Source organism: Paroedura picta, chromosome 3 (assembly GCF_049243985.1).
Source record: "Paroedura picta isolate Pp20150507F chromosome 3, Ppicta_v3.0, whole genome shotgun sequence".
Lineage (NCBI taxonomy): Eukaryota > Metazoa > Chordata > Lepidosauria > Squamata > Gekkonidae > Paroedura > Paroedura picta.
The window spans coordinates 159,003,469-159,015,575 of NC_135371.1; the positions used below are offsets into that span (position 1 = coordinate 159,003,469).

Here is a 12,107-nt window from a genome sequence, read left to right on the forward strand (position 1 = left end):
TTAGTATGCTCTAATTATGAGACTTCATAATTTACCTTATTTTTAATGTTTTGAGCTTGCTCATTTGGAGTAATGGCGATGAGCAGGAAAACTGATCTTTAAATTATATGGCTTTAGGAACAGCGAAGACGGTGCCGTCAGTTTAAGAATAACACTGCCAATCTACATGTCAAGAAAGAGTTTTATGCTTAAACCGGAGATGGTTGATCAGTAGGCTGGAAGCTAGAACTGGCTCCGTGACAAAATTGTCCGGACCCTGGCTTGCCCTATCAGATTTGAATGAAAGTATTGTAAAATATTTGCCCTCAGTGGCTTGCATTGGGTATCTCAAGGACAGCGGATTGGCATTTGGCGTCCTGAGGAAGGTGGCTAGTAGGGTAAAGAGGGTAGAACTAGTGCTTACCTTGTGCCCTCCTCTGGGGCAGTAGGCAAGCCCAACTCCCCATCTCCCCATCTTGTAATCGTTGCATGCACAAGACCCATTAAACAGAGTGCTTCAAATGTATATACACAGATAAACGCATTCCAATTAGTAATTCACAGATTAATTCACCTTGTACACGTACCACAATCATACACACAATAGACAAATTTTACACTGCTATGTGCTCTAAATGCCAAGGGGAAGGAATTGTTGGGAAAACAAACAGCAGCACTCAGAAAAGAACCCAGAGTCACTCAGCATCAGGAAGAACAGAACTAGCTTAGTCAAGAAGGAGCTAGAAAGTATGCAATTTATACAGATTTTTAAAAAGCCCTCCCAAGTCGCTGATAATTGGTGGAAACAATGACGAAGGGAGAAAAAGATTTACGCAATACTTTCCCCTTTGCAACATGATGGGGAATCTTCCCTGTGAACTTCACCTCTTCCTCTTGCTCCCCGTCTGAATGCTTCTTAAACCAGGCTGCCAGGCTGTAGGGAAACAGACACTTGGTTTCCCCTGTTTGCTTTAGAATGGACTTCTCTGCCTGGTGGTCTCATCTCATCAAAAATAAAATAGAAATCTATGAGGAATGCCAAAAAGACCGTCTTACATATTGGAAGGTGGGCTTAGGTTTTCTGAATTATCACTATACAGAAAAATAAGTAAGATATATATGTGTGTGTGTGATAAGGTGACCAGATTTTAACATTGGTAAAGCGGGACACCATTGACCCGGGGGGGGGGGTCTTGATTAAAAATTTGGTCTATATGCAGCAATAAAAAGTTTCATAGAATGTATAGAATGCAAAAATAGTATTGTAATATATATTTTTTAATTTCAATATAAGTACAATTTGCCAGGTACCCCCAGATGTCCTTCCAAAAGTGGGGAAATCTGGTCACCTTAGTGTGTGAGAGAGATTAGGGTGTTCCATGCAAACATGGTGCTGACTCTGTGCTTAATGATCCATGTTCTACACACAGTTAATTTAGAAAAGGGGTGTAAGAGTTTGCATTTTTAAGTGTGACCTAACTGTCTGTCCTAGAAGAAAGAACTAGGGAGGGAACAATCCTAAGAAGCGAAGGACTTTAAAAATAAGAACAGCTTACACAGCCAGCTTGGTGTAGTGGCTAGTAGTGCGGACTTCTAATCTGGCGAGCCGGGTTCGATTCTGCACTCCCCCACATGCAGCCAGCTGGGCGACCTTGGGCTCGCCACAGCACTGAAAAAACTGCTCTGACTGAGCATTGATATCAGGGCTCTCTCAGCCTCACCCACCTCACAGGGTGTCTGTTGTGGGGAGAGGAAAGGGAAGGTGACTGTAAGCCTCTTTGAGACTCCTTCAGGTAGAGAAAAGCAGCATATAAGAACCAACTCTTCTTCTACATGAGCGTACACGAGGCTGCCTTATACCAAATCAGACCATTGGTGCATCCGAGTCAGTATTGCCTGCACCGACTGGCAGCTGTTCTCCAGGGTCTCAGGAAAAGGTCTTTCACTTCATTTTACCTTGTCATTGTACGTGGAGGTACCAGGGATTGAACCTGAGAGACTTTCTGCATGCAGAGCCGAGGCTCTTCTACTTAACCATAGCCGCTCCCCAATCAAGCAGCCTGAGCTTTCAAAATTGCTTTTTCTTTGACAAGGGTATGACCTCAGATCTGCACCGTTTAACGTTCTGTAAATTTATTCACAATGTGGCTACAGAGTTCATAGCTTTGATTTGTTTGTCTAATCGGCGGTGAACTAGTAACATCGCGAAGTCAAATACTGAAAATTTTAAGGTCGCAAATTAACACAGATTCATACCACCTCCACTATACATGAGCTTCAGTGCATTTGCACAGGTAGATGCTTTTCATTCGACTTGCTGAGATATTCTGGCAACACTAGAGGATCAGTGGAATAACTTACTGGATATTGTAACTCTGAATGTGAGAGGATCTGGGAGGGAAAGGGTTCAGAGAATTCTCTCACTCAGGTGCACTTGGCCCCTCCCTCTCAGTGGTTAGATGTTGAGCCTCTTTGGCCATTGCTTGCTTTCTGTTTTATGTGGGACCTGTCTCCTCTTCCTTAGCTGGGCTTGGAGCTGTAGCAAGTTAACCTTTGGGGTGGGGGGAATGTTAATGTACCTAGATAAATAATGTCATAGAAGAGGCTTTCCCCCAAGGACCTTAACTTTTTCCACTAGCTCGCCTGGTTCAGTGCCAGGGACAACATGTAGGCTGCCTGCTAAATTGTTTGTTTTGTCATATTTAAAAAGTATGACACATGAAACTACGTTCTCCTGAGTCAGAGCATTGGTCTGTCAAGGTCAGCATTGTCTTCTGTGGCCATCCAGCAAAGGGCTTTCACAACACCTGCTACCTACCTTTTCACAACACCTTTGACTGGAGATGACAAGAATTGAATCTGAGAACCATCTGCATGGCCAAGCCATGGCCCCTTGCTGAGAACATCCAGCTTACTAACTTATTTATTTGCATCACTTATATCTAGGGTAGCCAGATCAGGGTGAGAAATACCTGGAGAATTTGGAGGAGGAGCTGAGAATGGATAGGATTTGAGGCAAGGAAGAACCTTAGTGGAGAATAATGCTGTGAAGCCCTCCCTCCGAAGCAGCTGTTTTCTCAAGGGAAACTGATCTCTTTAGTCTGGAGATGAGTTATAATTTCAGGAGATCCCCAGGTTCCACTTGCAGACTGGCATCCCTGTTTATACCCCAGCGTCCTCCCCACTGAGGACTCAAAGTGGTTGTTCTCACCTCCATATTATCTACACAACAACCCTGTGAGGTAGATTAGGTTCCATGGCAGAGTAAGAATTTGAACCTGGGTCTCATAGATCTTAGATCATACTGCCACACCGTGTGCCTCTAATTCAGTTTTAATTTGGTTTTCTTCTCTCATCTTGTATTCAGCTGAATGGGCAGGACTGAACTAAATCACCCTAATCCAGTGCTTATGATTTGGGGTAACTCTACCTGTGTAGTCTTCTATGGGTCCTGTGCACGTGCAGACTTACAGCAGAGAGGTTTCTGAAAATCAAAAATGCCAGAGGGTGCTCTCTCCCCCCCCTCCCACCGTTTTCCTGCTTTTTCCCAGTATGGCAAGGAGATGGAGTTCTCTCTCTCTGATGCCGTTGAGAGAAGCTACTTCCTCAAGCCTCTGTTCTTCAAATCTTTCTCCTCACAGAAAAACTAAAAAATATCAAAATTACCAGTTGAACAAAAAAGGTTTACCTTTTAGAGCTGAATGGCTAAAAATTAAAATGGCCAAGAAGTAGGTTTGCCAGGTCCCTCCAGGCCACCGGCAGGGGATTGTGGGGTAGGGTGGGCCAGTTCTAGGTTGAGAAACTCCTGGAGATTTGGGGATGGGGCCTTTGAAGGACAGGGGCCTCAGTGGGATACACTGCCATAGTGTCCACCCTCCAAAGCATCCCTTTTCTCCAGAGGAACTGATCTCTGTCTGGAGATAAACTGTAAGTCTGAAGGATCCCACGACTCAGCTGGAGGCTGGCATCCCTGCCCAGAAGGTTCTTCTCAGAAAATATGGGTCCTCTGGTTGAAAACTGCACACAGATTACAGCACATATTGTTTATGAAATATGAAACTGCTAGCGGCCAATCCCGTTGCATTCAGGAATACAACGGGCACTAGATTAAGGGGGTGGAGTGAAAGAACTCTTCAAATGGCCTCCGTCTCCCCTCAGGACCTGGAAAGGCTGCAGGCAGTTGCTAGGGAACTCACTAGCTGAGGCAGGGATCTGCAGCCTCCAAGCCTCAGAGGGAAGTGGAAGGAGGAGGGGGTGGTCAGGGGTGGGGGACGGAAGGTGATTGGCTGGCTGTTGGACAAACAGGCAAGCCGGTTGGAGGAGGAGGCACTCAGGTGGAACTGCCGCCCTGAGTGGGTGTTAAATGCCGAGTGGCACTTAAGCCATGAGACACGCTCCTCCTCCAAGGCCTTACCAGAAATATTGTGGAACTGATCTAGTGATCCAAATCTGGAAGTAGTTTCTCTTTTGGATTGGGTCCACCTCCCAATATCGGATGAATCTGGGTATGTAGTTCCCAGTGTTGGCTTGGAATGGTGTATCATATCCAGCAGCAAGCGAGCACTGTCAGCTTTGACAACGGTAATCAGTTGTGTGGATAGAGAGGGACTGATGTTTCCTCTCCCAAGTACCGGGAACTGGCGACAGCAGGGTGGGCAATTGCCCGTCCGCTCATGCCATGCATGCGTGGCACTTTTGCGCATGCATACATGCGTGAAAATGCCACGCATGTGCGATTTCGGCCGCGTGTGGCGCATACGCGCATGTGCGGCCCTGCTTCCCTCCCCCCCTCTCACAGTAAGAAGCTTCCCGGGCCGCAAGCTTGCGGCCTGGGAAGTTTTTTACTGCGGGGGGGGGGCAGGGAGAGGGAGCCGTGGCCTGGTGCCACTACTTTAAAGGACTGAAAGCCGCAACTTTAAGCTGCTGAACTGGACCATTGGTAAAGGACAGTTACGTAAGGGTTTCCCCCCCCCCTCTCCTCTGTTTTGAATTGTACTTATATATACATTCTCTGTGCAACTAATAGACACAGCAGTATGAAAGCCAAGATGTAATTAATGGTGGAATAATCTCTTGATTCTAGAACTGGCAACCCTGGATAGCAGTACCCTAGACCACTGTCTGCCACAAAGCTTACAGCATCCCATCTTTGAAATATTTCAAGATAACATAGGTGAGAAACTTGCTTATTTTAAAACAATTCTCTTGGTAGACAATTTTTTTGAATTGCTGCCATTTCCAGTATGATTTTGATTTTTCTCGCCTACTTATATTTGTGCATCTATGCATGTGTGTGTGTGTAGGTATATAATGTATGTACTCTGCATGTATTTTAACTGCTTTTTTATTGTTTTAGTGACGTGTGTTTGGAAGGGGAGGATTTTAATGGCTTTATAATGTGATTTTATCTGCTTTGATGGCCAGAAAGACGGGACACAAATTTTGTAAAAGTAATAACTATATATGTTGCCTCTTATTTAGCACATCCGTTTTTTTCCTCATTGGGCTTTTTCATGGATTTCGGTAAAGGAACAGTTGGGGTGCCCTGCATGCACTTAACATCTCTTAATGCCACAGTAATTTGACTGTGACCTGTCAGCATCAATTGAGCAAAATGAATCTGAAGGCCAGTGTTTTCTTTCTTGTAAAGGTTAAAAAAAAACCCAAACTGCTTGTTACAAGACGTGTTATTTTTTTCTGGAACGGCTGTTTGCTTAGTGCCTTGCAAGTAAGATTTGCCCAAGGCCTGATGACTGAATAGGAACTTGGATTCATACATCTGAATTCACTATTTCCTCAGAACAGCTGTTTTATTTCTGAATGTTTTATTAATTAAAATATACATCGCCTTTCCTCTTGGCTCAAGGCGGCTTGATCAACTGCAGTTGAGGTATATGCACGTTGCTGAACCAGTGATCCTTGGAGAAACTAGTATACACATGCCAAGACAGGATCATGGCATCAGTGTGAACATGCGCCGGGAAGAACTGTGGCTCATTGGAAGAGTCCAGGGCTTGCATGTAGAAGGGGCCCACATTCAGTTCCTGGCATCTCTAGTTAAAGGATCTCAAGCAGCCTATGCTGGGAAAGGTCTTTCCCCACTCGAGACTCTGCAGCCAGCCAATACCGGATTAGTCTGCTTTGATATAAGGCAGCTTTGTGGAAACTACTCATAAAGAATGGAAACATATTGGAAACTATGAAAGGTGTACTATGGGAAAGTCATGTGGGCTAGCTGGGATGTGCTGTGAGTACAAAAATAAAGAAACCAGAACAAACTGATTTGGATCAAGCTCTGACCAGCTGCAAAGAAGAGAGAGTAGGAAGCTAGTTTCACGGGGAAATTCTGACTTTGAGTTCTAGTTGCACATGCTTAAGTACTATAAAGTGCTTGGAAGAGGATCTCCACCCACAAGATTCTGCTTTTGCTGTCTCCTGCAATCATACAATAAAGAATTCCACAGCTTTGGAAATTACTTTTTGTGTCTTTCTTCGACAGCTTCATACGCAGATGACAGTGGGATGGCTGTTTAATTTTGGATGTCAAGGATATGGTTGAGTTCCTGTGGTCAGCGAAAATCTAGGGCTGGGCATTCTTCCGAGTACCCTACCATTCCGCTCAGCCAAGTTTGAAACCTTCCTCTGATCCAAGGAGCTTTTCTTCAACAGCTCTTCTGTTGGAGGAGAGTTCCTTGGGCTGGATGAAGGTATCGAAAATGGCTGAGGAGGGTGGTAAGGTACAAGCCGTTATGCACGGAACTTTTATTGGTCTGTTTCTGCACTGTGATTATCTCCTCGCTGATTAGTTGGCTACTTTCCTGGCATTCATTGGACTTTTTATGTGGTTGTTAATGACTAAAAATAGCATACTTGTAGTTTGAACTGTAATTATGGCAGACTTCAATTATTCACAGCAGATAAAAAAATGTTTATGGCATATAATTGGACTGTGTTTTTAATAGTTGATAATGTTGTCTAATGTCCTTGATTGTATGATACAACTGTTGAACAAGGCCTTGAACCCAGGCTGCTTTTTGCTACTGACTTTACAGTATAGCCTTGGATTGATCACTTCACACCCTTAAGGTTCCTGTTTTTCCCCAAGTGTAAAGCAGTCATTCCCAAAGAAATCAGGACCGTGTACGCCAAGAAAAACTAGCAAAACTTTCAATCCATAGGAAATTGCAAACTGAGTGCTCACAAGTGTCTACCAGAAGCCTGGAGACCTGGTTGTAATAACTTCGTATCACAATCCCAGAGGTGGGTGCTTTAGGGCAGGGGTAGTCAGCCTGTGGTCCTCCAGATGTTTATGGACTACAATTCCCATGAGCCCCTGCCAGCGTTTGAAAACTCTAGCAGGGGCTCGTGGGAATTGTAGTCCATAAACATCTGGAGGGCCACAGGTTGACTACCCCTGCTTTAGGGAGAATTTTAAGAAGAGCAGCAAATATTTCTGCAACAAATTTTTACTGCATTGGAGAGGAAAGAGAGCAACTACTAGCAAAAAGTTGTGTGTATGAGGGAGAAAATTGATGCAGTTAAGAAGATGAGCTGCAGCAAAAATCTGGTGTGGGAAAGCACAAAAGAGCTGATAGGAGTATTATTATTAACTAGATTCAAAGCCCATTTTAAAGAGTAATAAAATGGGCGCTAGAAGGGCTCGGGCAAGGCTGCGGCGATGGCGAAAGGGGTCTGTATGCTCGGGGAGGCAGGCGGAAGAGAGGGACGGGGCGTGCAGCAGGCGTCGGGGAGTCAAACACGGCGGAACTAACCTGGGGCAAGGCAGCGGCGGGCTGAAGGAGGCGAGGAAGGCCTCCGCAGGCATGGCTCAGTGGACGGGTGGCGAGGTCTGGGCGCGGCGTGGGGCCGGCGCAGCGGTGCGGTGGAGTGGCTCGTTGCACAGGAAAGTACAGGGAAGGCATGGCGTAGTGCGGAGTGGTTCAGCGGCCTCCTCGTCGTCTGGGCAGCCATTTTGGGGGGGTGGCTGGCGTCGGCGAAGTCCTCCTTGTCGCGGGGGCCATACTTGCGGTGACTCGCTGGGCGCGGCAGCGGAGTCAAAGCTGGAAGGGCGGCAGCCGTGATGGCTCTTGTCGGCGGCGTGCGGCTGATGGCGGTGCGGTGCGGCGTCTTCATCTCGGGGGCCAAGTGTGAGGCTGCGTGCAGGGTGCGGCGGCGGTAGCGAGTCCCGGAGGCCAGCGAGCATGCTGGGTGGTGTTCGTGGCGGCGGCGAAGGTAAGCGAGAGGCAAGGGGGGAAGTGGGGCGTTCGGGAAGGGCAGTCGTTGGCCAGAGGGGAAGAAATGTTCCCTGAGGGCCGCGGCGTGAGGTGAGGTTCCTCCCCAGTGACCATCCGGCAAGGATGACTGCTCGGGAGGAATGAAGAGTTGGCGGCGCGGCAGCCGGGAGACGGGCCAAGAGTCCAACAGGGAGGCGCGCAAAGCGCGCCTCCCAATTGGACACTTGGCCCTGGATTGCCAGTCGGAGGCGCTCCTCCGAGTTTTTCTCCCGGACAGAGCCCGCCCTAACTCCTCCCCAACAGCCCTTACTCAATTATTAAGTCCGCGGTGCCCACAGGGCGCCGTGGGCGGTTTAAAGATATGTATTTTTTTTTAAACTTTGAGTTTTAAAAACCCTTCTCCAGATGCGGAATGGAGAAAACCAAACTAAAGGCAACCCAGGAGTAGTTTTTCCTAATTTAAACACTGGGGTTTGATCAGGTACCATCTCTGAACCCTGAGAAGGATGTGAGGCCTTTAATCCTTCTAAACTTTGCTCCATTACCACTTGGAGAAGGTGGTTCTCCCAAATGCCAGATTCACTGGTCACATTCACAGGAGGCGGACAGCAACTATTGGAGCATGTTCCAGCTCCTACCTCGTGGAATGAGGTCCCTGAGGATGAGAGTGGCATCATTTTAAAGATATTTTAAAGGTCATTTTATTTGCAAATGTTTTAAAAGAGGTCTAACATGCAGACATTTTCTTGTATTGGGCGCTGTATTTTGTATTTTTTTAATTTGAGGATTGTAAAGGACTGTTCCATGTATTGTTTATAAGTTTAATGTAAACCGCCCTGAGCCTCCGGGGAAGGGCGGTATAGAAATATAATAAATAAATAAATAAATAAATAAATAAATAAATAAATAAATAAATAAATAAATAAATAAATAAATAAATAAAAAGGTCTGTGCTGAATTATAGGGCTTTTTTTTTGTTGTTGTTGCTGTTGTCCCTCCTAAGTTCAGCACAAATCTTGGTATATTTCTCAAATGTAGATGGTTCTTTCTCCCAGACTTTTAAGCTGCTGGGAGAGGCCATGGCTGAATGGTAGAAAGTCCTAAATTCAATCCCTAGCATCTCCCACTGAAGAGATCAGGGAGGAAGAAATGTGAAAGAACGTGGGAAGTCCCTGCCAGTCTGAATAGGCAATAGGGACCTTGATGGACCAATAATATGATTCAGTACAAGACAGCTTAATGTGTTCATGTTTATTTTTTCCAAACAGCACTGAACTTAATGCAAGGACCATAGTAAAATATTGTCAAAGAAGTCAACAGTGTCCTTGAGTAAGCAGAAACGTGCTGGAATATTACACTGTAGAGTCATCTGATAGCAGTGTCAGGAGTGAGAAGGGCCCTTGCTTTCCGCTTCTCGTTATCAAACACAGACATTTTGCTTAGGAGCAAGTACCAGGTGCCTAAGTTCTCCCAAGAGCTAGCATATTGGCCCTATGGGCTAGCTTCTCCTATTGACTGCTCACTTAACTCCAGGCTTCTCAGAGAAGAATTGCAGGAAGAAGCAGAAAGCAAGCATCAACAGGGCTCATCTTAGCTTTACGGATGAGGTGATTTATTCATTTATTTACTTTGCAAAACTTAGGAGCCGGTAAAGTGCTTGTGCATTTTAGAAACTAGATTGGAGAAGGGAGCTGATTCAGCACCTGCTATAGCAGCACAGGTGGCCAACACACTGGATTCTTATATCAGTATCCAAGCTAAACACTGTTAGTACTTGGATGAGAGATCACCAAGGAAGACAGGCTGCTGTGAAGAGGAGGGCGATCCTTTCTGTTAATCTCTTGCCTTGAAACCCCAGGAGATGGAACTTCACGGAGTTGCTTTGAGTTGGTTGCAACTCAATGTCGGACTACCCCTTTAATCACAGGAGGACGCTGTTATATACTCCACACTTTTCTTTCTTGGCTCTATGATCAATCAAAGTGTTGGATGCATCCGCAAAATCAAACGGCGAATAACACTGGGCCGGAACTAGGCATGAACCAAATATGGAAGAGTAAGGATATCAGCCTTAATACAAAGTGCCGGCTAGTCAGCACCATTGTCTTCCCCAGAACAATCTATAGATGCGAAAGCTGGACCCTGAAGAAGGAGAACAGGAGGAGAACAGATGCTTTCGAATTATGGTGTTGGGGACGAATGCTGCGGATACCATGGACAGCCAAAGTTACCAACAAGATAGTTTTAGAGAGGAGAAAACCAACTATGTCATTAGAAAGGAAGATATTACGGCTAAAGCTCACTTACTTTGGACACATCATGTGATCAAACTCGCTAGAAAAATCTTAATGCTCAGCATGGTCAGCGGCAAAAAGAAACGTGGTCACCAAAGGATCCACTGGTTCGACATGATCAAAGCCGATACATGGATGACCATGAACCAACTAAAAGAAGCAGTCAGAGACAGGGGCGCATGGCGAAGACTTTCCTATAGAATCGCCGAGGGTTGGACCCGACTGAACGGATAACATCATCATCATCATAAAACAAGAGAGGGCTAGAGTCACAAGGTGTCCAGATTTTCAGTTCAGCAGAAGAGGCTTAAATTTAGTTATTGCATTCTGAATGTACAATTAGACATCATTGTGTTTTTGCATTCCTGTAGTGAAAGCTTGCTGTAACTGGCCTTGAAAGGGAAAGTGGCAATTGGCTCAAGTTAACACCCAAAATATCAACCAGGACTATATTGCAAGAGTACCACTTTTAGTGACACATTAGTCAGTCAGCTAGCCAGAATTGGGGCAGTGGCTACATCTGCATAGCTGCACGTACATGTGCGACTTGACTGTGTTGCTCCATACAACTCCACCTCTTAATAAGAGGACCATGTGGGTGGCTAGCCCAATTTTACAAGGGTGCATGAAGTGAAAACGTACATGTGCTCTGTAGTCTCTCAGGTATCTTGCTCATAAGCTTGTCTGCCCAAGAAGAGTCAAGGGTTAGAAATGGAAGATCACATCCTGGACTATGTCCGTTCCACATGCGGTGACTTGCAACTAAGTTCATGACAAACTAATAGTCCAGATGCAGCCTTAAGGTCTTCTGGGTTCTTTTAAAAATAATTTGAACAGGCTAGAAAAGGGTTTGACACTCCTAGTCGACAGCATCACATTTTATGTACAACCCATGTTGAGTTGACTTTTTTGATAATGTGTAGAAGTGTAATAATGTGTAGAATCTCTTGTGGCGCAGAGTGGTAAGGCAGCAGATATGCAGTCTGAAGCTCTGCCCTTGGGGCCGGGAGTTTGATCCCAGCAGCCGACTCAAGGTTGACTCAGCCTTCCATCCTTCCGAGGTCAGTAAAATGAGTACCCAGCTTGCTGGGGGGGTAAACAGTAATGACTGGGGAAGGCACTGGCAAACCACCCTGTATTGAGTCTGCCATGAAAATGCTAGAGGGTGTCACCCCAAGGGTCAGACATGACCCGGTGCTTGCACAGGGGATACCTTTACCTTTACCTTAGAAGTGTAACAGAGGCTGCAGTTTTAAGTGGAGCACAAGGATGGTGGGAAGAAGGGTCTGCCTGATTCGTCTCCCCCCTTAAAACCAGGCCAGCTGCTTTCACAGGGGAGAAAAGCAGCTGGAAATGCCATGTAGAAAAAACAGAGGAACAGTTAGTCCCTTTGTCAGTGATCTGCCCACGATCACACCATTTATTCCTTTTTTTCAAAGAAAAGGCCAGAGCGAGTATAGTTATATTCAACTGTTGTGATATTATATTCAACTGTGTTCAACTGTTGCTCAGGCTTCTACAATTCCTAGAAAGCAGTTGGTGTTTTGGAGCAGAGCCCTGATAGGCCTGTGTCACTGGTTTCTCCAATCACATTTTGGAT

The 12,107-nt window shown here is 45.7% G+C and overlaps 1 protein-coding gene across 6 annotated transcripts in view; it reads left to right on the forward strand.

Annotated features, from left to right (window-relative positions):
- The window catches only part of VDR (vitamin D receptor), a 100,156-nt gene that overhangs the window by 17,085 nt on the left and 70,964 nt on the right, over positions 1-12,107 (forward strand). For 3 of the 6 annotated variants that reach the window (XM_077328975.1, XM_077328981.1, XM_077328974.1), the window contains exon 2: positions 5,063-5,152. The exons of the other annotated variants lie outside the window; for them this stretch is intronic. The gene's annotated coding sequence lies outside the window, so the exon portion shown is untranslated. The remainder of the gene's footprint in view (positions 1-5,062; positions 5,153-12,107) is intronic. 6 annotated transcript variants of the gene reach the window in all.